At 32.1% G+C, this 25,418-nt stretch overlaps 1 long non-coding RNA gene across 1 annotated transcript in view; it reads right to left on the bottom strand.

Moving 5' to 3' along the window:
- Positions 1-813: 813 nt before the first annotated feature.
- Positions 814-25,418, bottom strand: part of LOC143231441 (uncharacterized) — a 29,426-nt gene continuing 4,821 nt past the window's right edge. The window contains exons 2-4 of the long non-coding RNA XR_013016923.1: positions 2,866-2,944; positions 2,660-2,715; positions 814-950 (exon numbers count right to left, since the gene is read on the bottom strand). This is a non-coding gene — a long non-coding RNA (uncharacterized LOC143231441). The remainder of the gene's footprint in view (positions 951-2,659; positions 2,716-2,865; positions 2,945-25,418) is intronic.

The raw sequence follows: 25,418 nt of genomic DNA, 5'->3' as shown, positions 1-25,418 counted from the left end.
ATAATAAGTATTTCATTGTTACAGTCGCATAATCAGAAATTTATAAGTCTTTATAAATATTAATTATACATGATTTTATTGTTTTTCTTACTTTAGATAAAATATTTGAACTAACTATATGTCAATAGTAAAACTGTAAACAGATATAATTTTCAAAGTATAAGTGATAAATTTAAATAAACTCATTTGTGACAGATGAGAACAATTACTGTGTGTTTTGGATAAAACTTTGTTTCTTTGAAATCGAGTTTCAATATATTGATATTGTATGAATCTACCGACTCATATGTGATGCTTTTCTCTGAAAATTACATATTGCTTATCATTTTACGCGGCTTGGTATGGCTAAGTGGTTAAGGCACTCGACTTGTAATCTGAGAGTCGCGGATTCAAACACCCATCGCACCGAACATTCTCGCCGTTTCAGTCGTAGGGGTGTTATAAGTGACAGTCAATTCCACTATTCTTTCGTTTAAGAATAGTCCAAGAGTTAGCGGTGAGTGGTGATTACTCTCTTCCCTCTAGTCTTACAGTACTAAAGTAGGGACGACTGGTGCAGATAGTTTTCGTGTGGTTTTGCGCGAAATTCAAAATACATGTAAATATTATTGTAATTGCTGTAGATAAATCAAGTATTAATGGTCTCAAGAGCTAACACAAGTCATTAGTATGTATAGATTTGACTTCCACAGCTAGTGAAAATACCTTATGAAAAGTTAATGATGCTAACAAATCAACTACATACGCAAAGAGCATGTTAATGAGTAATATGGACTCATTACGATATCTTGTTGCATGTAAAGTGCCTAAGTGATTACTAGCTTTGACTTAATATACAACCCACACACACCGACTTGTGCTTTGGTACAGATTTACAGGCCTTTCTGATCTGGTATTTCGTCTTCACAGAATGAGTCTCATGGTTATTCTTCGGGCAATCAATAAAATTCCTGTTTATAAATTACATGAACAAATATAACATTTTTTAGAATCCTCAATTATTGAAAAGTAACGTTTCTGAAAATTTGTATATATCGTGAATTTTTTAAAAAACGATTTATTTATAAAGATTTTGTTTTTATTTTTGTGGAATTTTCAAGTTTTTTATGAGTGTAGCAACAAAAGTAATTACAGATTTTATTTGTCTGTTTGTTGGTAAGCGCAAATAACGCAATTACCAAAACCCGATAAGCGTTTTAAGCCCTTAAACCTACCGCTTTTTTACATGCGAGCTACAAATTTAATTAAATATATATGCAAACGTATAATATCAGCACTATGAATTGTTATTATTATTGTTACTTACAACTTCTACGTTTCCTTTAAATGTTTAAAAACAACAACATGCATCAATTTTTATACTGATAAAAATGAAATGTTATTCATGTTAAACATTGCAAGTATATATATATATATATATATATATAGCACATAACTGATTGATCCTTGATAGCATAGGAAAAAAACAAACACTTGTTTACAAAAGATTAGTTGTTTCTTTTACGTTGAGATGGCGTTGTATTATAACATTTTAGTCTCTTCGAGAATTTTAAAAAAGTGTAGAAAAGTTTATAATTTCGGAACTTGTTATCTTCAACTCTTTTAGTGTATAGAGATTTCCATTTTTACAGGGTGTTTGTTTGCATTAAGTCCAAAGCTACACAATTGGCTCTCTGTGCTCTGCCCTCAACAAGTATCGAATCCCGGTTTCCACGGTTGTAAGTCCGCAAATATACCACTATGTCCAATGAGGGCATTTTTAACTAATATTTGATATAATTTTAATTAATATTTGCCATACACATTTTTTGCCAAATTAAGGCAAAAATTGTCGACACTCTACATTTATTGACATTTATTTCGTGTTCTACCTAAAAGTAAAAGTGCTAAATGAATAAAATAATGCTGGCATGTATATACATGTGTTTGTATGCGTGTATTTACAAAGATTACTAAAACATTATATTACTTTTAAAATATATAGAAAGAGAGAGAAGCAACGGCATTCCTTTAACTTGGATGACGATGTAAGGCAACTATTTAGACAACAAGACCTAAGTAGGACACACAGACATCCACAGTGCTGAACATTTAAAACCACTGTAATGACTGAAAATATCGTTAAAAACGATTATCCAATTAATGAAGCAATGCATTCCAATACTTGTAAAAAAAAAAAAAAAAAAAAAAAAAAAAAAAAAAAAAAAGAGTATATTTCACTTAGTTTCGCTTTAATAAGGCAGTTTGTTCTAATGGGAAGTTGGCCCGGCATGGCCTAGCGCGTAAGGCGTGCGACTCGTAATCCGAGGGTCGTGAGTTCGCGCCCGCGTCGCGCTAAACATGCTCGACCTCCCAGCCGTGGGGGTGTATAATGTGACGGTCAATCCCACTATTCGTTGGTAAAAGAGTAGCCCAAGAGTTGGCGGTGGGTGGTGATGACTAGCTGCCTTCCCTCTAGTCTTACACTGCTAAATTAGGGACGGCTAGCACAGATAGCCCTCGAGTAGCTTTGTGCGAAATTCAAAAAACAAACAAACAAACTAATGGGAAGTTAATATTAATTTACTAAGTCCAGCCGTTTACGGGGAGATAGTACTCTTTATGAAACACAAGACTATAAACATCTAGTACACGTTTACTACAACTACGTAAAACCTACCTTCTGAAACTCGTATTCAAGCCAGTTTTAGGAAAATAGTTGTCTTTTAATGAAACCTAACAAGAGATAGAACACATTAATACAATCAGACTTACCTTCTGCGATTTATATTCTATCCATAGTTTATTACCAAGATGAACAGTATAATAAATGCTAACATGTTTGAAACAAAGATTATTAGTATTATAAAACATAAATAAATTTACCCTCAAATTTCTAATAGCAGCAAAAGAAACGTCGTCCATACAACTCAGTACGGTTGAAACGTAGCGCAGTTGAAGTAGCCTAAAATAAAAAAACAGAAAACTTCACACAGAGAACTAGGTGGTGTGGGATACTAGTAGTTGTCATTGTTGCTAGCCTACTATAGAAATACCTAAGTATAAGGACTAAACAAATTTATGTGACAATATAGCTTATTAGCCAGGACAAATTGTTTGTTTGTTCGTGTATCGAATTTCGTGAAAAGGGGCTCGAGAGCTATTTGCATTAGTCGTTCCTAATTTTGAAGCGATAGACTAATGGAAGGCAAGCTAGTCAACACTGCCCACCGCCAGCTCTGGACTGCTCTTCATCAATGAACAGTAAAATTAATAGTCATACTATAAATCCCCCAGAAGATTACGATCCATTGGTCTAACCTCAAGGACATACCAGACTACCATGACGAGGAAAAGAAAACAAATTAGGCTTTGACATATATATTCTATTAGCAAAAGAATTTAATAGTTTTATTAAAAGTTTCTCTAGTCATAATATTATTCAATTTGAGTAAACACTTATAATATTTATCATTACACATTAAAAGAAATAGCTGAACCATACTGTTGAGAATCGTTATGCTGAAATCTTATAAGAGGTCTACATAAGGAAGAAATTAATCCAGTTCATTCAAATTGTTCAGAATCTAAATACCAATATAAGGATGAAATAATATTGGTATTGGATGAAGGAAGTCTGTAAGTTATGAGAAAAACCTAAGTTTATCAAAATGTATTTGTGTGTATATAACCTTTTTTATGTTTATGTCTAAATTTATCTAATAGTTTTGTATCTTAGACATAGCAGTATTATAAATTCTATAGGGTATGTGGTAGCTGTATAAATATTGATACTAATTATAAGTAATAAATCATCAATGCATTTATAAGGTAAAGCAAATAAGTCTGAACTTAAGTTGTTTTCGTAAATCCATATTCGTATAGCGACATATAAGTTTAAGAACGTTATGAGAACAGTTATCACAAAGGGATACCAACGACATATTCACAAACTTTATGTTTTAAATCAATATAGTTATTATAAATACAAAATGTAATATAATATATTATATTTTTCTATTATGAATTATAAACTATAAAAAGTTAATCCTTTTGTCAATCCGTCGAAAAAGCTTTTACGTTCCTTGTTTGGTAATGCTCAACAATATACGTCGTCGCCTAGCAACAAAACTATTACCTGATTGTTCTTAGGCCAACAATGATGTTTATGTTGAATGCTCAATATTCATGTTAATTTGTTAGAAATTTTGTTTCTTTATTTTTATATCTTCGTATGATATAACAGAGAAATAATTTTATGACACTGAGTTGCAGCCAAAAGAAAAATACAATTTATATAATAATATTTCGGCTAAGCCTTAAAGTTACGTTTATACATTAGGCCTAATGCCTAAATCAGATTACAAATAGGCCTACTATTACTAACGTTATAGAGTTGGCGTTAAAAGTTTTATGTGATGAATAAATGTATTTTTGAGTATTTTAACCATATATTATATACTTATTATCTTAAACTATGAAGAAAAATAAACTTTAATTACTACCAATTATATTTTATTTTTTATACAGTCAAAACAGTTGAAAATTTGTGTCTGAATTTCTGCACTGTTTTCCACTTCCTGACCTGAGTTACAATGAAAAAAGCTCAATAATGCTACTTAAGTCTCTTTCACAGTGCACACTTACATTTTTTTTCAATAATATTAAATTTTTCTGCATAGTTTTTACGAAAAATACGGTGATTTACAAATTATTTCTGGACTGAATTTTCGTTAATCATTCAACAGTGGTTTCCCATTATTTTGATGTGCTTTCATACCAGTAGTTTTATAGTTATGTAGTTCACTTCAATGTTTCTCTAAACTACTGATACAAGCTGAATTTAATTACATGTTTATAAGTTTTATAATTCTGTATAAACACGGCGGTTTTGAAAACAGGTTTAGAAGTATATAAAAAACAACGAAAAAGAACATTAGCTGTACTAGTTACAATTTGTTCATCTAATTTATTTACGCTAAAAACATATTAATAAAAATCAGCTCATTGATTAAAATATGAGCATATATTTCTTTATAAATAAAACACTGCAAATCAAATAAACACAACATAACAATAGAAAATACCCAAAATACTAGATAAAGAAACAAACAGAAACAAATGCAAAATTAAAGAAGCCTTACTTATACAACATCTCAAGCTCAAAATAAACCAACACAAAGGAACACCATTATGTCTACATTAATAAATATAATCAAACATCTAAGCACGCCCTTTATATTCCTAAACTCAATTACATAACCGCCTTCAAATATGTGGTCAGCTACCGGTTACTTACCTCTTTTTTTCTTTGTGAACCTGACGATGGCCGAAGAAGGTCGAAATGTTGTTCGCGCCTCTGCATAGTGCTTTCTCTATCCATGAGAGCCGTTTTTACATACATAATTTATAGTAACGGTTATTACTAATAGTTATTAGAAATATTGTTTCATCTTTTTTTCTATAAAATAATCAGATTTATTTAAGATGGCAGCGCTATGTTCTTTGTCAGAAACTTGTTTTTGTTTTTGAAACTCCCGCAAAGCTACTCAAAGGCTATCTACACTAGCCGACCCTAATTTAGCAGTGTAAGAGTAAAGGGAAGGCACCTAGTCATTACCACCCATCGTCAAATCTGGGGCTACGTTTTTGACAATGAATAATGGAATTGATCATTACATTATAACATACCCACAGCTAAAGGGGCAAACATTTCTCGTGTGATGGGGATTCGAACCCAAGACTCTCAGATTACAAGTCATGCTCCCTAACCAGCTGACCATGCCGTGTGAGGCTAGAGATAAGGTTGCTAGTCAGTACCACCCACCGATAGCTCTTGGGCTATGCTTTTATCAACGAAAAGTGAGATTGAACTTAAACCTAAAAAGCCTACACGACTGAAAGAAGCGTATATGCTGGTTTGGGCGTTAGAAACTTATGTACCAACATTCCTATATATTCTATTACGAAAATGATAAAGATTTCTCAAACCAGTTTTTCAACAACTAGTCAAAGTTGTAACCAAGTATTCATGTTTTCTTTATGATATTAACATTTTTGACCAAAACTATAGAGTTATCGTGGGTTCAGATTACTTTCATCGTTAAATAATGTGCCTTTATGCTATCTCGAAAAACAATAACTGAAAGAGTGGAAAAATGACTATCTGAATAGTAGATATAATAATATGACTTTTGAAGTAGAACGTCAAAAACTTAACATTTAACTTTCTTGGATGTTTTAGTCAATAACAAAAAATGAATATTGGATTCTGATGCTTTTCTTTGGAGAACATCTGCACAGTAATATATTTTCAATTTGATAGTTTTATTGCAAGTAAGTACAAAAATAATCTGGTAAAAATATTAATCCATCAAGCTTATAAAATCACAAGTACTTGTAAATATTTTTATAAAGAGTGTGTGTTGGTGTGTTTTCTTATAGCAAAGCCACATCGAGCTATCTGCTGAGCCCACCGAGGGGAATCAAACCCCTAATTTTAGCGTTGGAAATCCGTAGACTTACCACTGTACTAGCGGAGGGCTTTTCATAAAGAATTGACTAAGAATAATGCTATTTATAGCATATAAAGGACGATAAAAATATATTCTGAAGGGGATCATATTTCAAATCAAGAGATCATAAATTTTCCAATATTATCAGTATCATGGGTGCTGTCTTTCACTTAAAAAATCAATTTTGTTTATAATATACCGACAAATAGACTTTAATTATTTTCAGATCTGATTTATTATTTTTTTATTTAACTATAACGTTTCTGATAAGACTTTTAACCTTGTTTATTAATTTTGTTGTGCTATTGGGTTAGTAAATATATATGCTCTACCACTTGGTGGCTAGAAACTAGAATGTGAGAACATACAATTCTTCTCATCGGTAGAGTGTAGAGGACCATGTTCTGAGTGGTTATGACGTGGAAGTAAAGATTTGTTATTTTAAGTATACGTCCAAAAAGTAACAACGAAAACATTCCTCGTTTAAATAAACTTTGGTCATTAAGCAGCTAAAGCTAACACAGATTAATGAAGTTCGATCATCCATTAAACTGCTACTAAGACTGTCATTTATCCGTTCTGAGTGCTTTCGGCCTGGTATATTATATATACGTATTGGAGAAAGTCGATATTTATATCTCCTGTTCTTATTATATTGTGTTTTTCTTAAAACGTTGTATGTGTTTCCTATTCGTAACGGCGTAGTCTAGTGAATCCGAGAGTCTATTTCTTCAAAATCACACTCAACACTTTAGTACTATGGAGGCGTTATAAAAATAATTATCAACCTCAGTCTTTCGATTATAGTAAGTAGTTAAATAGTTGATGAGAGCGCTGTTGACAAGCTGTCTTCTCTTTAGTCTTTGATATAGGTTTTGCATAACAACCATCTTTATGTACATACAGTAATAATCCTGCCACATTTACAGTTTCGTTGCAAATTGTGGCGACTGAAACTAAGCTTAAAAAAAGAAAAGAAAAAAGAGCACTATAGAATAGAATAACAAGAGAAATAATGGTTTAAAAAGTCAGATAAGATGGAGCTAGCGAAAGAGAAATCCTGTATCATCGTCTTAGTAGTGTAACGGATTTGCTGTTATACATTTATTTTAATATCTGAGTTTGTTTCAGTTTGATGCAGGCCCGGCATGGCCGGGTAATTAAGGCACTGGACTCGTAATCTGAGGGTCGTGAGTTCGAAACCCCGTCACACCAAACATGCTCGTCCTTTCAGTCGTGAGGTCGTGAGATACTTAATCGTGTAAAACTTGAATAAGAGAGGGTTTATGGAATGGTAGTTATTATCATAGTGTAACAAAAGATCAGTTTTTTTTTCATCAGATTGCGACAAACAGTTCAAATGATGTTTGAAACGAACTTACCATGATTTTATTTCATATTTTGTGCCCCCAGAAGAAAAAACCCAACAACAAACGAGACCAACATCTGATTACTGTACAGATTCCTTTCCACGATTGTGTGTACTTTGATGCTGGAATACAGAAGTTGTACATCAGATCCCCAGGAAAATATATAGCTTTATTTCGTGCACGACTTACGATGATTTATTACAAATCTAAGCAGTGATGGGAATTACTTAACTTTGTCATATAGTAATGACTTAAAGTGGATCTGGAGGGAGGAAAGTGAACAAACAGGCTGTGGTTGTATTATGTCCGCTGTGAACAATTGTAATGGATTGGATATGGTATGGTATATAGTTTTATTTTGTGTAGCTTGCCAGAGACCTATTCGTGTAGTATTCATGTCTGTACACACATAGACGTGAATAAATCGTGAAATAACACATCTTAGGTGTCGTGACAAAACGTTTTGTCACCAGGGTGATGTGGTTTATTCAGTATACCCTGCAACGAACCATCATGCTTGAGTTCAAGGTAACAATAACTTGGAATAAACCAGCCTTGGATCTAAAGAATATTTTTCGGATAAGTATAAAACTTGATTTCAAAGGTTAAACTGCAACCTCTGAGCCCTCATAAAGTTGTCAAACCTTTGAATCAATCTTTCAAATAAATTGCGACACTTTGCGTTTTATAGTTAAAAGTTTGCATGACAGAATAGTGCCCCCCAATGGCTCAGCGATATGTCTTCGAACTTACAACGCTAGAAACCGGGTTTCGATACCCGTGGTGGGCAGAGCACAGATAGCTCACTGAGTAGCTTTGTGCTTAATTCATAAAACAACAACAAAAAAACCGACAGAATAGCTGTTGGTATTCAGTACATAAGTGGAATTTCACTGTAACTACTTGGAACTCTTCAAGGTTTACGTTGTTGGAGGTTTGGGTTAAGAAAGTGTGGTGTAGAAGAAGGGTTAAGATCATGATGGAAAAAAGTATAAGAAGAGAGTCACCTTACTTTATTGATCTTGCGAAACAACTTTCAAACCAAAATAAAAAAAAAAGCTACAAACGTAATGAAACTAGGGTACAAACTTCAATGTGGGAAGAGAAAATGTACCTTAATACGAAAGCTCTCCTAAGAGTACGACCTACGTATTGATAGAAATATGCCACATATCACATTTAACTTTTGTGGAAGTTTTATAGATGAAAAGGAATATTAAGGTGCAGATATAGACATTAGAGTCCTCAATATGTAGTACCTAAGATACCATTTACCGTCTGTGGCCAGTTGTGAGTAGATAGTTGTTAATAATAACGATAAAACAATTATAAAACTGAAACAGCTTAGTGGAGCCGGACTACTGGGGGTAACTATGTCTTGTTTTTTTTATTTCTTGTTGATCTCAAAGTTATACAGTGGACAATCTATGTTGTGCATACAAAGGGTATAAACCTTCAGACTTATAGCCTAACCAATGAGGGGTTGAGGGTAATAAGCGCACTTATATCTAGTATTAATGATTTCATATTCCGTAGTGGTAGTATATTTATAAAGCTATATATATATTTTAGGCATGAGAAAAAAATAGAGCCTAATGTCTATCACTTGGGCTACTTTTGTCAGACCAAATAATGATAATACAACCACTATCCCATGTTCCTATTTCGGAGAGATTAGGGGAGTGGTAACGACACCCATAAACCACAAAACAGTTTTACAGCCCAGTCACTAACCGCTGGGCTGCGATTGGTACGTTAGTTTTTAATGTGTTTAAAATTTCACATACGTTGAATAAATTGTTACTTCTCATAACTGCTTGAAAAGAAGTTTCTGTTAATGTGACTCTGAGAATGTATTGGGAAGAGATACAATACTTGTTTAACTTCAGTATTCGTTTCATCTTTTGTTTTTTTCAAATAAACATACAATATACAAAATATACAATAGCTTTAACAAATGATGAAAAGATGTCTAACGTTCGATAGAGCTTTTTATTTTTGATCAACTAGTTAAGGACCAGCCTGTTTTCAGGATTTATGTTTTTCGTGCTATGTGTCTGTTTATGCAACTTTTTTTAAAAGTAATCGATGCAATAATTATATTTTTATTTCAAACATGAAAAACGGCTTTTTAACGACTTCTGTGAATATATTTGTTTCGGGTTGGTTATTATCATGTTTGTTGTTGCCAGCACTGTTTTTCTTGTTGAACTTGATTGAATTTTTCATCAATTGTTGATTAAAGTGTTTTCAGATGAAATCTTATCAAAGTTTTTTAGTTATTACAGTAAAATAAGAAACTTTTGGTGATTCATATTCTAAAAATGGACAAAGTAATTCATACTTTCACTGAATATCTTCTCTGTATCTAATCCCCCCCCTTTAGTAACACAGCGATTTGTCTGCGAACTTACAGCCATAGAAACTGTTTCACTATCCGTTGGGGACAGACACAGATAGTCCAGTGTGTAACTTTGTTCAAAGATTTAAATAAGTATCTAATTCGTGGTACAGCTTACAAATAAGTAGAAATACAAGTTAGATAAATATTTTAATCAAATAAATATTTATATACAAAAACGGCTCGTTTGGGCTGAGAAAACACTTTACATAGATTATGTAAAGTGTTTTTCTCAGCCCAAACGAGCCGTTTTTGCATATAAATTTCTCAACAAGTGGGTTTCTCGTCATCACTGATTATTGTTTCAAATAAATATTTAATTAGTTAGGTTCTGTTTTAAGTTTTATAACAACTCTTTTCTTCTCTTTGAATAATTTGAAGTAAATAGAAATTTAAAAAAGGATAATAATATTTTAATTGTAATTAACCATATATTTTGAATTACCTAACACTAACTGCTATACTTATCTTTCCTTTTAAGTTAAAAAATGTGAGTTTAGAAACGTTAAAACATAAAAGAAACTTGTTTCGTGATAGCACATACTTCCTAGCAAACGTGTCTTTCTAAAACGTTTTAAAATAATGATTAATTCTAGTAGTTAAGTAAGGTATTAATTTCTCATTTCTTTTCAGCGGTTATTTATGAAGGAGAATTAGGAAATATTAATTAATCAAATTCTAAAACTCAAAAAAATATCGATATATATTTAGAGGAAAGTATAATTTAGAAGGTAAATGAAAATGATAAGAGGGAGAACGAAGGGGCTGTATCCTTTTCTTTTTGATGTATCCTAATCAAAAAACCGGTTACATTTAGCTTCGGCCCTCACTGGTAGCTGCAGCTCGTTAATCAATGTGCTTAACAAAAGAACATCTTAACAGACAGTGTTTTGTTTTTCCTGCTGTTCTTCTTGACAAGCCAATAGATAGACAAAAGGAGAGAGAGATTCTTCCTGTTTTCTTTCCATTAAAACTCAAAGCTCATTTTACAAGGTATTAGAACTACTGAAGAGAATTTATGATGCTTTAACTTCTTAAAGATTTTGAACCAATTCCTAACATCTAGTCTATACTGATGTATCAGCATCATATGCTAGATAATGGGGTCTTAAAGAGACAAAACCATCCGCATACAAATTTATCTCATCTACATTATTTCCGCTTCAAACTAGAGGTGATTTACGCTAGTCGATAGATCCGCTTCCCGAAGCTTGCTCGTTAATTTAAAACATTCAATTTGATTTCTCTAACGGACTAAGAGATCTTGGTAACTGTTTGCCAGTCACTATAGCCTACTAAAAGGTTCCGGTAGTGGATGTTCGTGAATTACTGAACGACGAACTTTTACTTTATCCGATTTAGATTATATCTGTAGACGTGTGTGTACTCGTCTGTTTATCTGTTGCTGGATTTTCGATACTGCTGAGATAATATGTTTGTACGTTCTTTTTTTGTTTTGTCTTTTGTTAGCATTCTAAAATAGACGTAATGAGATAGGAAACCGACTGCAATTTAAATGTTTATTTTTTACAGGAAAGTTAATATGAGCAAAAATAACAATTTACTTAATTTTCTTCACAATTTTAAACAGTTAAAATAATATTATTATTACCTAACAGATGACGCTTATTGTTAATACAACTATTCACAGTATAAAAGTGGGAATAATTGTTATTACGAATTACTGTTTCATGTTCCACACAGTAATTTTTTTTACAATTCATAACAATTTCTATATGAAAAGACGTAAATATAAAATTCTCAAATACTTAATAATCAAAAAATAAATTTAACTAAACATTAATAACTTTAAACTCTTGCTATTTTGGTTAAGCTCAATGGACTGGCTCTACAGATTTAACACTTTTTGATTGTTTGTTCATTTGTTTTTAATTTCTCGCAAAGCTACACCAGGGTTATCGCAGATATCCTTTTCTGATTTAGTAGTGTAAGACTAGAGGGAAAGCAGCTAGTCATCATCATCCACAGCCAACTCTTAGTGGGATTGACCGTCACATTTAATAACACCCCCAATGTTGAAAGGACGAGCATGTTTGGTGTTGATAGGGATTCGAACCTGTGATATTTAGATTATGAGTCAAGCACCCAAACCACCTGGTCATGCCGGGCTTAACACTATTGAAATATCTTGTACGACCAGTTAGTTTGGTTTGGTGTTTTACGGCGCAAAGCGACTAGACTATCTGCGCTTAAATTAGAAACTACACTGAATAGCAAACTATAGTGACTTGAGTTACAGAAAGTTCAGTTTTCAAACTGAAAAAGCATTCTTGTAGTTGAAATACTCAAATAAAAACAAATATTTAAATTCAATCTACATTTTAGGGATACTGAAGCAAACTTAGAAAAATAGTGTTCTTTTTTGTGCAATATGCTATTAAATGTTTAAAGTAAAATTTGTTTGATTGTTATAAAGCCTTTACTAACTCCTATCATTTATCTTCTGAGAAAAAGGTTTAAAGGAAAATGAAATTGCTTTTGTCTTAGCATAGAAGTATGGCTATGATATAAGAGTAAATTGCGCACGTGTATTAAAAACTCTTGTTTGTTTAATTTTAAAGACAAAGCTACACAATGAGTTATTTGTGCTGTACCAACCACAGGTATCAAAACCAATATTTTAGCATCATAAGCCAATAAACGTACGCTGAGCTAATGGAGGCATATCATGAGCATATATCTATAGGAAAATAGCACAGAATACTATATAAATGTTTCATTCTTTCTTACTAGTTTATGTACTGTTAATTATTTTCTTTATCATACTGCATCATGTTTATAATAAATATTGCTAAATGTGATTTGTAATGTCAATTATGTTTTAGTTTCTGCTCGTGAACAATAATAAACTTAACAATGAAACTCAATTAGTAATTTTACTTCCAATAATGGCAAAACTAAAATTAGAGAAGTAAGATGAAGTAACATGGGCATGAATAACTTGGGTTGAATATTTAGACTTTTGACAGCAGCTGTATACAATCTATGACCCTTCTAGCCTTCGTTAATTTACATCTAAGTTGGGGGGAAACAATTTCGTGGATGAACGTAAGCGCTATTTATACACCCAGAAACACAAGAGAGAAAAAAAGGCTCATTAGTGCCTTCCTATCGTACATATTTCAGTTTCTTTACATGTGTAAATCTTGCTTATGAAGCTGAAAAATGTACTGTCGTTTCAGAATAATTATAGAATTTCAAAGACTGTTTCACCTGAGTTAGCATGTTTTTAAGAAGAAAGTAACTGACTGAAATGTATTCTAATGTGGTTGTCACAGAAAATTAGATAGCCCTGAGAAAAAATCATTGGAAACTGAAGAATGATATAGGATATTCTGTAGATAATGTTTCGAATTTTCATATTTCCAATGTTAGTCGTCTATTTCTAATGTTTTTCTAAGCATATATTTCCTCATGTTTCATGTTTATGATAATCGTTACATGAACTATATCTTGGTTAATGTTCACTATTATTGAAAAGTGTTACAACTAGCTTATCTTGCCTGATAATTTTTTTTTTTTTTACAACTCTAACACTATTAAGTGTCAACTATTTTGTTTATTTCAAATTTTATGTGGAATTAAAATATTCAGTATAACAACGAAGATGAGCGTAGGGAATAAAATATTTTATAATAGTGGTTTTGACTTGCTGAAGCTATAATATTGGAAGTTCAGTACTCATTAATTATTTGTATAAAGTATAAACGTAAAGTCAAATATTTGATAAAGTTACGAAGTTGCCCATCACTTTTTAGTTATACGTCGTTATTTAGCATTGAAGAGTGATTACAAGTCAGTAACTGCTAAATCTATCGTGAATTTTAAGGTTCCTTTTACATATCCTGCAGTAACAATTACAAACTTAGGAAAATAGTTTACCAGATATAGTGTGATCTTTGATTACAAACAACCAATAAATTACATTTCTTCATTTATTTATTAAAAAAAAGTTTGTAAAAAATGAAAAGGTACATTTATGAACAAGTGAGTATGCACCACTAGTGGACTAACCACTTTTTCGTCATATTGCGAACCTATATCACCCTAGGCACCAGATGCAATGTATAACATGAGCATCTGACATACACCCTCACCTTGTAAAGTTGGCTTACCATGGTTACCTTATATTTTTTGTACGTTGTGACTGTTTGAAATGATTCCATATTTTATAAGCTATAGCAGTTACATTGCATTGTAAATTATATTTTGTTTAGACTTTTTATAAAATGTTTTGCCCTTGTTGCACTCATCGATAAAATGAAACCTGAACAATATAAAGAATTTATATCAAATAATTTTTGTTATCCAGTAACTGATCGTATGTGTTGTGGGTATAACTTCAACATTGATTGTTTTACCCATGATTGTTTTACAAAGTTAAAAGCTGTGATAAGATATTACTGTGAGGCGTATTATATTTTTCGTCACTTACGTTTAACTGGCCAAATATGAATTTTCAATTAAAAAATAGACTAAAAGATAGTACTTCCACACTCGATTTGAGGTGTCACTTTTTATAATCTATCTTATCTATATTACTAACCAATGGATCGTGCTTTGCCAGTTTATATTTTTACACCGTTAGATTTTATGTTTCTTAAAGGATTGCTATAATTCAGAGTTTCATTTAAGTTTTCGAATGGTGTAACTCTTTTAGCCTGATTAGTTCTATTGTTGAGTGAAACAATTCACCGCTGTTGCCCACCCAAAAGCAAGTACTACGGAAAATATTTTATGCTCTTCTTACTGGAAGTGATGATAAAATACGTAAACTTATTTCAGCATTAAAGTAGCGTCAAACATATTAAGACGTTTTACACCTTACGCATAGAAGATCCTTGGTTTTGAACAAGACCTTGAAGTGAGTATCATTGAATATAAGTTATGGAAACCAATAAAGGATTTTATGAACTTGATCTGCAAATGACGTGAGCAGCGAAAAGATTCAAGGAAAGGCGAAATAGGTAAAATTGGGTGATCCAATGAAGTGAAACTTTTTTACTGAATATGAGTAGTGGAAAGTTATGTGAGAAAATAAAGCTGACTCATAACAAACAAGAAAATAAGATTGTGTGCATGAGCCAAGAAACGTATGTTAGTTAGATTTGTTTGTTTTAGAGCAAAGCCACATTAGGTATCTGCTATGGCCACTGTGGAGAATTGAACCCAATAATTTATTGCTTTAAGTTCCTTAAAATTCCGCTGCATTATGTTAGTTAAGAACAAGAGAGCAAAGAGATAATGACGCTTTGTGTAAATAATGAGGAAAGTTGCGAAGACTTTCATTAACTCAAAGAAACTGGTTTTCACTGTATAAGTTTAGTTTTTTGTTGTTGTGATGTTTAATAATATATATTCCATCAAGCTTTCTACTGCGGTATCTAGAAATAAGTGAAGTATATGAATATTCTTTTTCAATATATCGACTGAATTTTTAAATAGAAAACTCTTAATAACACTGTGGACAGGATTTATTAACTAACGAATTCGTGATTCCATTCAAACAGAGATTACAAGCAAGAAAGATATCGATATCTTCACGACTGTTACCTGTTCTCAAAATTTACTATTGTATGTGATTATGTTTATGATAGTTTATTTGTAACATATAAATGTATTGATAAAATAATGAATTTAAATAATCTTTCTGATTTTAAGTCTTAAATTTAACCGTTAATTTTAGTTTACATCTCAGGGATCGTAAAATTGAGCAAAATTTGAGTAAAATACCTGCTTCTAAGTTTTGGAGTAAGTTCTGATTTTGTTTCCCATGTAATGTTTTTGAATTAAGGATAAGTTTTATATATTACATACCCTCATAACTGCAGATATCTTCCCTGCTATAATGCTTTCTACTATTTCGAGTCTGTAGCAGATTGTAACTATATGTCCTATATGTGCAGGCCTGGCATGGCCAAGCGCGTAAGGCGTGCGACTCGTAATCCGAGGGTCGCGGGTTCGCATCCCCGTCGCGCCAAACATGCTCGCCCTTTCAGCCGTGGGGCATCATAATGTTACGGTAAATCCCACTATTCGTTGGTAAAAGAGTAGCCCAAGAGTTGGCGGTTGGTGGTGATGACTAGCTGCCTTCCCTCTAGTCTTACACTGCTAAATTAGGGACGACTAGCACAGATAGCCCTCGAGTAGCTTTGTGCAAAATTCCAAAACAAACAAACAAATTCTTGCTAAGCAACATGATATAAAAGCCATTGTTGGACGCATTGTTAACAAAACGTGCTTCTTTCCTCTTCAAGATATGGTAGTTACATTTCTTTTCTATGTGAATTTCCGCTAGCTTGCCTAATAAAAAAGACGCGCATGTGCACAAGCACATGGACAAATAATAAAATATCCAGCTGCACACCCTCATGGTCCACTTAGTGTGGGCGAAAAATGTAAGGTTTCTAGGTCCTTTCTTAAGCTATAGCAGTCACACGCACACAGAGATAAGCACGTACGTGTCTGTTTGCAATTTATATTTTTAGAATAAGGAACCACTTCTGTTCTATATCGTTTCTTGCTAGTTTTCCTCATTGAAAAAATGCTCACGCACGTGGATCGGATAAGATAAGTAATCAAACCTGGTGCACACCTTCAGGGTCAACTTAGTACAATTGCAAAATTTCAGGTTTCTAGGTTTTTTTTCTTTGAGATAGAGCAGTCACATATTCTTTTGTATGTGTTTATTTGCTTCCTTACCTCACAAAAAAGATGGTTACACGCATACGTTCATGGATAATTATGAATAAAAAGGTTCATACCATCAAGACCATTTAGTATTTCTGCAGAATTTTAAGTTTCTAAGTCCTTTCCTCTTGGAGTTATGGCGGTCCAACACAGACACAGACCCACCCTTTTATTATTATACACCCTTGTGCAAATTAATTGAAACAAGACGGCAAATTACAATTTTTTTCACATTTTTTGCGTTTCATTTCTGAGAATCCAAAAATTACTCACAAATTAATACATGATATGACCGCCTTTATTTTTCAGAAGATCATTAATCTGCTATGGCATCGAGTCCACGAGTTACCTGCAATCTTTACTAATTTTTGAATCGCGGTACCACACCTGAATTATGATCTCAATTAGCTTATCTTTCGTAGTATAGTCTTTTTCCCGAAGTCTTTCTTTACAAATCGCCCAGAGATTTTCAATAGGATTTAAGTCCGGAGAGTTTCCAAGCCAGTCCAGCACCTTTATTCGCGTTGTAGTCATAAAATTCTTCACAAGTTTCGATGTGTGGCACGGAGTCAGATCTTGCTGAAAAATGCCAGATCCATCTGGAAATCTCTTTTTCAATTCTGGAACGACTCTACTCTGCAAAACTTCGATGTACTGTGGTCCTCGCATCATACCTTCTACGATATGTAAGCCTCTGATGCCATAGTAGCTGAAAAAGCCCCAAAACATCTTCTTCAAGGGATGTTTTACGAACTGATTGATGTGAGATTCTCGAAGTTTCTCACCTGGAGATCTGCGAATATGCAGACTTCTTTGACCCTGTACGATGAAATAAGTCTCGTTACTGAATAACACCTTCCTCCATTGTTATAGCGTCCAGTTCTTGTATTTCAGACCCGATTGATACCGTTTTTTCTTCATTGAGTTGGTAAGAAGTTGTATTTTGACTGGTCTCCTTGCCCTTCTAACGCAATTTCGAATGACGTATAATTCCTCAATATTTCGTCATATATACCAAGAATAGATCGACCGTACTGCAAAACATAGCTAATGACGCCGTCTGTGTGAAAAAAATGACTATTAAAGGAAATCAGCGGGTCCAGCTTCTTGCGAAACTTAGAAACAAATAAACAAAGTATGCATATTTGCTAACTGTTAAAAATGTAGTTTATATTATATTTTCACCTTTTCTCCATTTATTTTGTACCAGTCCTGAATATATGAAATGTTTCTGTTTCCATCAAAAAAATGACGCTAACTCCAAACACTCAATTGAATTTTAATTTTATTTTTAGAATCTTTTTTGTTTATAGAATTAACATAAAAATTAAAATTTTCATATAACTTGATCTTCCTCTTTTTTAAGCCTTTTTGAGTACACTTATTTGTTATTTAAAAGCGAAACTTTCTAATACATCCAGCGGACATCCGTTATCTATCATAAATATATCGCATATTTTTTGAAACACTGCCTTTATATACTTTAAAAAATAAATCATTCTTGTAAAAAAAGGACTACAATTATGTTTAATTACAAATAACTTCCTGCGAATTACACGCAAGCAGAAAAACATGATCCTTAAAATAAACTAGAAAACTATAAAAAAGGTATTAAAGTGAGACCTTGTCTAAACTTGTATTTTTTATCTCTATCTGTTTTGACAGCTAAAATCAATCGTGAAACAGCTCATTAATTATATTTGCTACCCTGCATAATCAATCAATCGTGAGACATCAAGACTTCTGGTCATTTGATACCATATGCAACCCCGAAATGTGTCTTCTGATTACAGGGCCCCTCTTTCAGGTGTCTAGACAAACATCTGACATAGATTAATTACAACTATGTAGTAAGTTGTATTAATGTATGCGATTCATATATCTTTATACTTGAGCATAGTGAAGAGAAATCTTAAGTGTTATCAAAACCTTTTTTCTCCGTTAGGGAAAGAAAAGAGGTGTCAAATGTACCTCAAGTTATTGCATTAGATGATAGAAATTAACTGAATTATAATAAAACTAAAAAAAAAAAAACAAAGTGGGAGTAACTATCACAAGATAAATATTGCTGTGTTTGATAATATCTGTATAAAATTAGTAGCATTTCTTTGTTAATGAATGTAACTAATTGAGGTTGAATTTTTCCATTAACTGCCTCTGTGTAGAGTTAGACAGCGATTCGGTTTCTGTGGTATATGTAGAGAATAAGAGAACGTTGGTCAGAGGTATTACGATTTCACTCAGATATATCAAATATATTTGAATGTATCCTATAGAAATCGAGGATTACTGATATTTTGGCTTAAAATTTAAAATATAAATATATAAACATATTTGTTAGTACATAAATATTAGTACGAATGTTGTAAACGTATTTGTTATTGTTAGATATTTTGTTTCAAGAGTCTAAGTGTTTTACTCTTCATCAAGACTTGTAGAACATTATTTCAACTCAAATATATGCTATACAAAACGTATGTCTAATTACTTATTTTCATTTATAAGATATATAATACCAGCGTGTAAATTATTTTGATTATAAGTTGAAATGTGAAAAATGTAGAATACATTTAAACGATACTAGCCTCAGATGCATTACACAAAGACAGATAACCACGGCCTTTCTATCTAAACCATTGTAAGTGAACTGAGTTACAGGTATTTCTTTTCATGAATCACATGAATGAGCTAGTTGACAAATTACTTTATGGAGGGAAAGTGAGCAAACGAGTACCTCCTTTTTTAAAAGCTATATATATATATATGTAAAAGTTCCTCTCATTAATTTTGCAATCAAATCAGGACTAAAAGTGGGAGATGGTATGATGTGAATGTTAAATTTTCCGGTCTAGAAAAGAGTGCCAGCAAAATCATAAGGAAAAGTTACTGTGACATCCTTCCCAAAATGAAGATTTGGAACGGAAACACTGGAAAAACAAAAGGAAATAAACAGATCTGTCGTCTAATTTTTATTCCATATTTTTCATTTTAAACTGTTAAAATATCAATATGCGTAAGCTACAGTATGTGTTTCTTAATTGTTTACTATTTCTACTTTTCAATTAAAACTTTCATTACTCAGCCAGTGGTAAAAAGATTATGTTTAGTTTTGTCTTTCTATTTCTTAGCAGACAAATAGTTCTCTATTTTTAGAAGAAAATTTTTCTTTAAATATTATATATGACAATTAATATCACACTTTTGCTTGCTTATTATATTGTTGTTGCTAAGCTCAACGCTACACAAATGATTTGCTTGTATTATTCTCACCAATCTGATCCCCTTCATTATTACACTAAATCCATTTTTTTAAGTTGCAATATATTAACTACCATAATTGTTATCAGTAAAATAAATTTACATAATTACAAAAATGCTATTAATATTTCAAAATGTAACTTCCATAGAGAATGATGACAAATTTGTTTTTGTCGTAAAAGCCATCTAGATCCTAGAATCATTTTAAAAAAATCAGATCTCTCTTTGGTACCTGTTAATCATAACATTGACAACACAGTTACGAATCTAAAAAAAACTATGACAAAAGTAACATCACTTTTGTAGCTATTTACAGGTAAGTATGATGGCACTTGTAATTGGAGTCATTTCCACTTGTGATTAAAAACACTATAGGCTTGAAAGAGCAACTTTTTAGAACTTACTATTTTCGTTCGTGTACTATAACACATACTACCACAAATCAGCATCCAACAAACAGTTTTAAAACTTTTGCCTTCAGGTGCAGAAACCTCTGTGAATGGCACTAAAAATGTTTCAAGTCTGGAAAGTGAAAGTAATATTACTAATAATATTTTGTTTAGAAACGAAATAAATGTCAAAACCTCTTCAAATGCACACTCATGATGTTGCAGTGGTTTTTGGATAACATTTACTTGTTACAAAAATATAAACGTGAAGTGGAAAAGAGCCAAAATAAATAAATTCTTATTTAAGGCAAGCGTTAGATTTACCTCTAAAGTACACACAAAGCTGACAGTTTGTATAAACGCTGTAATAATAAAATAAACAAGAGATAATTGTGTCTTATACCATCATCATTAGTTATTTTCCAACTGTTAATTAGCTACACAAATCAGTTCATTTAAGCTGTTTTATAGAACCTGGATTTTACGTCTTAGGGTTTTACTTGTTCTCCTACATGTCAAGATAGAATAATCATGATTAAAACTGTTTCGAATAGTTTGTAAAAATATCAAACAGATCCTTAATTATTTTATGTTCCTAACCTATAAACCTGAAAATTCTGCGAGATTGATTTTCTTCGTCTGCCAGCAACAGAGGATGTAGCTTGTGGTTGAAAACACGTGTTCTAGTTCACTATTTAGTTGGTACTAATATCGTAAACTTCCGGTCAGTATCCTTAATATGTTTATTTAGTGGAATGTTATTATTTTTTGACTTTAGTAAATACTGTAAATTTCTTGCTGTTTTAGACATTTCTCTATCCATTTGATAATAAATCGATTAAGTACTTTAGAAAATTTATTATTTATTTCACTTTAGTAAATTTATATAAAATGTAATTACATGCATTTTTGATAAACATAATTTGGTTAGTAATTAACGACTTTCTTAGCTTGATGAAGAAAATGGAGAGCTAGCACACTTCAACTTAAACATTTCCACTCAATCGACCTCGGAAAGACTTCGTCTTTCAAAGGAAGGAAGTACTTCTCCATTTACAAAAGGACCAGAAAAAGTTCCAACTCTTGATAAATGAGATTGTCAGACCTTTTATATAATTATAGAAGAAAGAGAGATAATCCTTTTTCATTCTATTTAACTCTAGACAAAACTCTTTATGTGTGCAACTTGGGGCTCACCAAACCTTAGGAAATAATCACAAATATCGGTGATGATCTTTGAAAAAAAAAACACTTTTATAATATATACACGAAGTTATTCAGTTAAATTAATCAATCATTCTACACTACGGTATTTGCTAGAACGTTCAAACTCATGTGTATGAAAGTCACATTATTTGATTTCGGTAATTAAAAAAAAATCAAAAATATATACATATGTTTGTTTTTGAAATTCGCACAAAGCTACTTGAGGTCTATCTGTGCTAGTCGTCCCTAATTTAGCAGTGTAAGACTAGAGGAAGGCAGCTAGTCATCACCACCCACCGCCAATTCTTGGGCTACTCTTTTACCAACGAAAAGTGGGATTGACCGTCACATTATAACGCCCCCACGGCTGGGAGGGCGAGCATGTTTGGCGCGACGGGGATGCGAACCCGCGACCCTCAGATGAGGAGTCGCACGCCTCAACACACTTGGCCATGCCGAGCCGTGTACACATACACAGAAACAGACGAATATGTTTTCAGTTAAGCGATTTCGTTGAAAAAATCCGTGTTTTCATAGTATTAGAGAATATACTTTAAATACAGATAAAATTTTTTGTTTGTTTGTTTGTTTTGGAATTTCGCGCAAAGCTACTCGAGGGCTATCTGTGCTAGCCGTCCCTAATTTAGCAGTGTAAGACTAGAGAGAAGGCAGTTAGTCATCACCACCCACCGCCAATTCTTGAGCTACTCTTTTACCAACGAAAAGTGGGATTGACATTATAACGCCCCCACGGCTGGGAGGGCGAGCATGTTTTGGCGCGACTCGGGCGCGAACCCGCGACCCTCAGATTACGAGGTGCACGCCTTAACGCTAAAATGTTTTTTAAATGCTTATTTTTATATATTTAAATTTATATTCAGCTTAAAATTCTTAAATTGATTATGGTGTTGAAAATGAAAGTTGTTTAACTATTGATAATAAATTTTTCAAGAACACAACTTTTTATTAATATGTAATGTTAGATGAAATTAGAGTTAACCTGTATGTATATTTTTCATTCCCATTATCATTGAGTTTCTTGTTTAGTAAATGGAGATGAATCAACGAATAAATATTGTTAATATTAAAATTATATTCCAATAGGACCGAATTTTTTTGGAAAATAAAATTACCACACACTTTAGGTGGAAAAAACAGAACAAAAAAACTTACTGAGAGTAAACAGTCTGTTGGAAAGTGAAACAGTAGATTAACTGAACGTAATTATGAATATGAAGAATTAATTACAAGTAAGCTATAATTTGTGAGATAAAAATTGCATATAACAAACACTATTCTAAATCTGTATTTACGATACTATACTTAATTTAATTACGAGTTTCTTCTCTCTCATGTTACTTTGCGTTAAAGCAAACCAACCGAACAGTGAAACTGTGCAAACGTTAGCTTTGTTTTGAGTTCTTTGTTGCTAACTCTTGATTATGGAAACAATAACGTCTGCATGAAATTTCGTATATTTGATTTATTAGTGAGAGAAATGTACTGGGCAGATTAATGCTAGATGTGTCGCGTATTGGGCATTGTATGTGTAACGTATTTGACAGAGTTAGTGCCAGGTGTAAACTACACGTTGCTCTTTCCCGCTAATTAAAAGTGAATTAAGATAACACTTATGTTTTAGAATCTTAATATAAAATCTATCAGCGATATTTTTGGTCGATTACAAGAATTAATTACAATTTCTATTATATTCTTAGAGGAAAGACGTCTTTGATTATTTCTTTGTGGTTTTCTCTGTTTCTATCGATTTTTTTGAAATCAAATCTAGACTACTGCGTTCATAGTAAATATTAGTTTTATTACAATAAAGAAGAAATTGATGCTTTAGTATCAAAGTAGTTAGTTGACATCAAATTATTTTATTGACCATTCTGTTTATTTAGTAGATTTCTGAGAAGCTCTCTTTCTATAGCTTGCTTAAATGGCTACTTCCAGGAACAGTGTAACACTAATATTTAACTATCATTTAATATTGGTTTTTCTATATAACGTATTGAGTTGTTCATGCACTTTAGATTTAAATGAAAGAATTACTCATGAAAGCTGTAAATATACTCACAAAAACTTGAATATCAAACTAAAAACTTCATTATGAAACTTTGATTCAAATTTCTAACTATAAAATACTTAAGCAAGAATAATGAACACAAACTTAATTAGCCATTGTCTACAACATTGCCTTTTGAAATAGTTCAATCAAAATCCTCACAATATTTGTACAGGATCCTTCATCAAGAGCCAGTGATACCAAAATTCCACAATGCAGCATTTTAACAGATTTTATCGAAATCGTCACAGTGAAACATTTAGAGCAAAATCCTCATAATGAACTACATAGGTTAAAATATTTACAATGAAATATTTGGATCACAACTGTCACACTGAAAAATATTATTCTAGTTAATCATAGAAAATTAAACACTTCCACTGGTATCCTAAGAATAAAACACTTATATTAGACAACGAAATTATATTAAACAACGAAATAATTGTACCAAAATTGTCACAATAAAAATTTGTGTTGAAAATCCAAGCAAAAAAACATATCTTTATCTTAAACATTCTACTTATGTCATTAACATGGAACGTCTTATTATGAACTGTACCTAATAGTTTCTTCATGAAATAATGGAATCAACACCCTCTGTTTTATTTGGTATACGATATTTTAAAATATCAAAAAACCTTGTCGTAGTCTACGGCAAAATCATTCTGGATTTTAAACCTTACACTATACCACAATCTGAACTATGAACTTGTTAGACGTATTGCTTGAATGGACATTTTCAATTTACTTTGCAGTACGATATTATAATTTATACCACAAACTTTGTCATGAAACATTTTATCAAAATCTTCATTAAAACTAATCTCAACAAAAACTATATTATTTAAAAAATGGTTAAGTTGCATCGCAACTCTAATCAAGAGAAAGCCGTAAAAACTCTCATAAAGAAAGAGTTAAAGCTGAAAGCAAAGCAAAGGTTGAAATAATCAGGCGTGTTGATCCTGATAATCAAAATGAAACACACTCAGCGTAAGATTGTTGCATAAGTCACTATGCAACAACTGAGTTAGAATTTCACCAAAAGCAGGGAAACCCTCACAATGAAGCATTAGAAATAGAATCCTTGCATGTCACGAATGTATTACTTAGTTAACTGTAGCGTATTTGGGACTAAATGATACATCTGTGAAAACATTCAGTAACAAACAACATGTTGGAAATGTTTGTTATTACGTCGTTTGTTCATGTTAGGTTCGTTCAACGTAAAGAGAAAATTCTGTGAGCGATGAGGAGCAAAAAAGTGTAGCCCTAACTCATGAACCATGCTTTAAATGTATATATGTATTATATATGATATAACACATATGTTTGTTCCAATTAAGTGATACAGTTATAAATCTGCATGAGCCAGTATACACTATGAGGTATTTTATTGAGTCATATACATCATAATACTACATAGACATATTTATTATAACGTATCTGTGTCTCTGATATCCTGTTTAAATGTAAACTTTATTACATTTTTATGCAAATTTTATTGTTAAATGTTCAATAAAT

The sequence above is a fragment of the Tachypleus tridentatus genome, chromosome 11, assembly GCF_004210375.1.
Source record: "Tachypleus tridentatus isolate NWPU-2018 chromosome 11, ASM421037v1, whole genome shotgun sequence".
NCBI classification, from domain to species: Eukaryota; Metazoa; Arthropoda; class Merostomata; order Xiphosura; family Limulidae; genus Tachypleus; species Tachypleus tridentatus.
The sequence above is the reverse complement of the archived record's forward strand: the minus strand, read 5'-3'. Positions and strand labels throughout refer to the sequence as shown.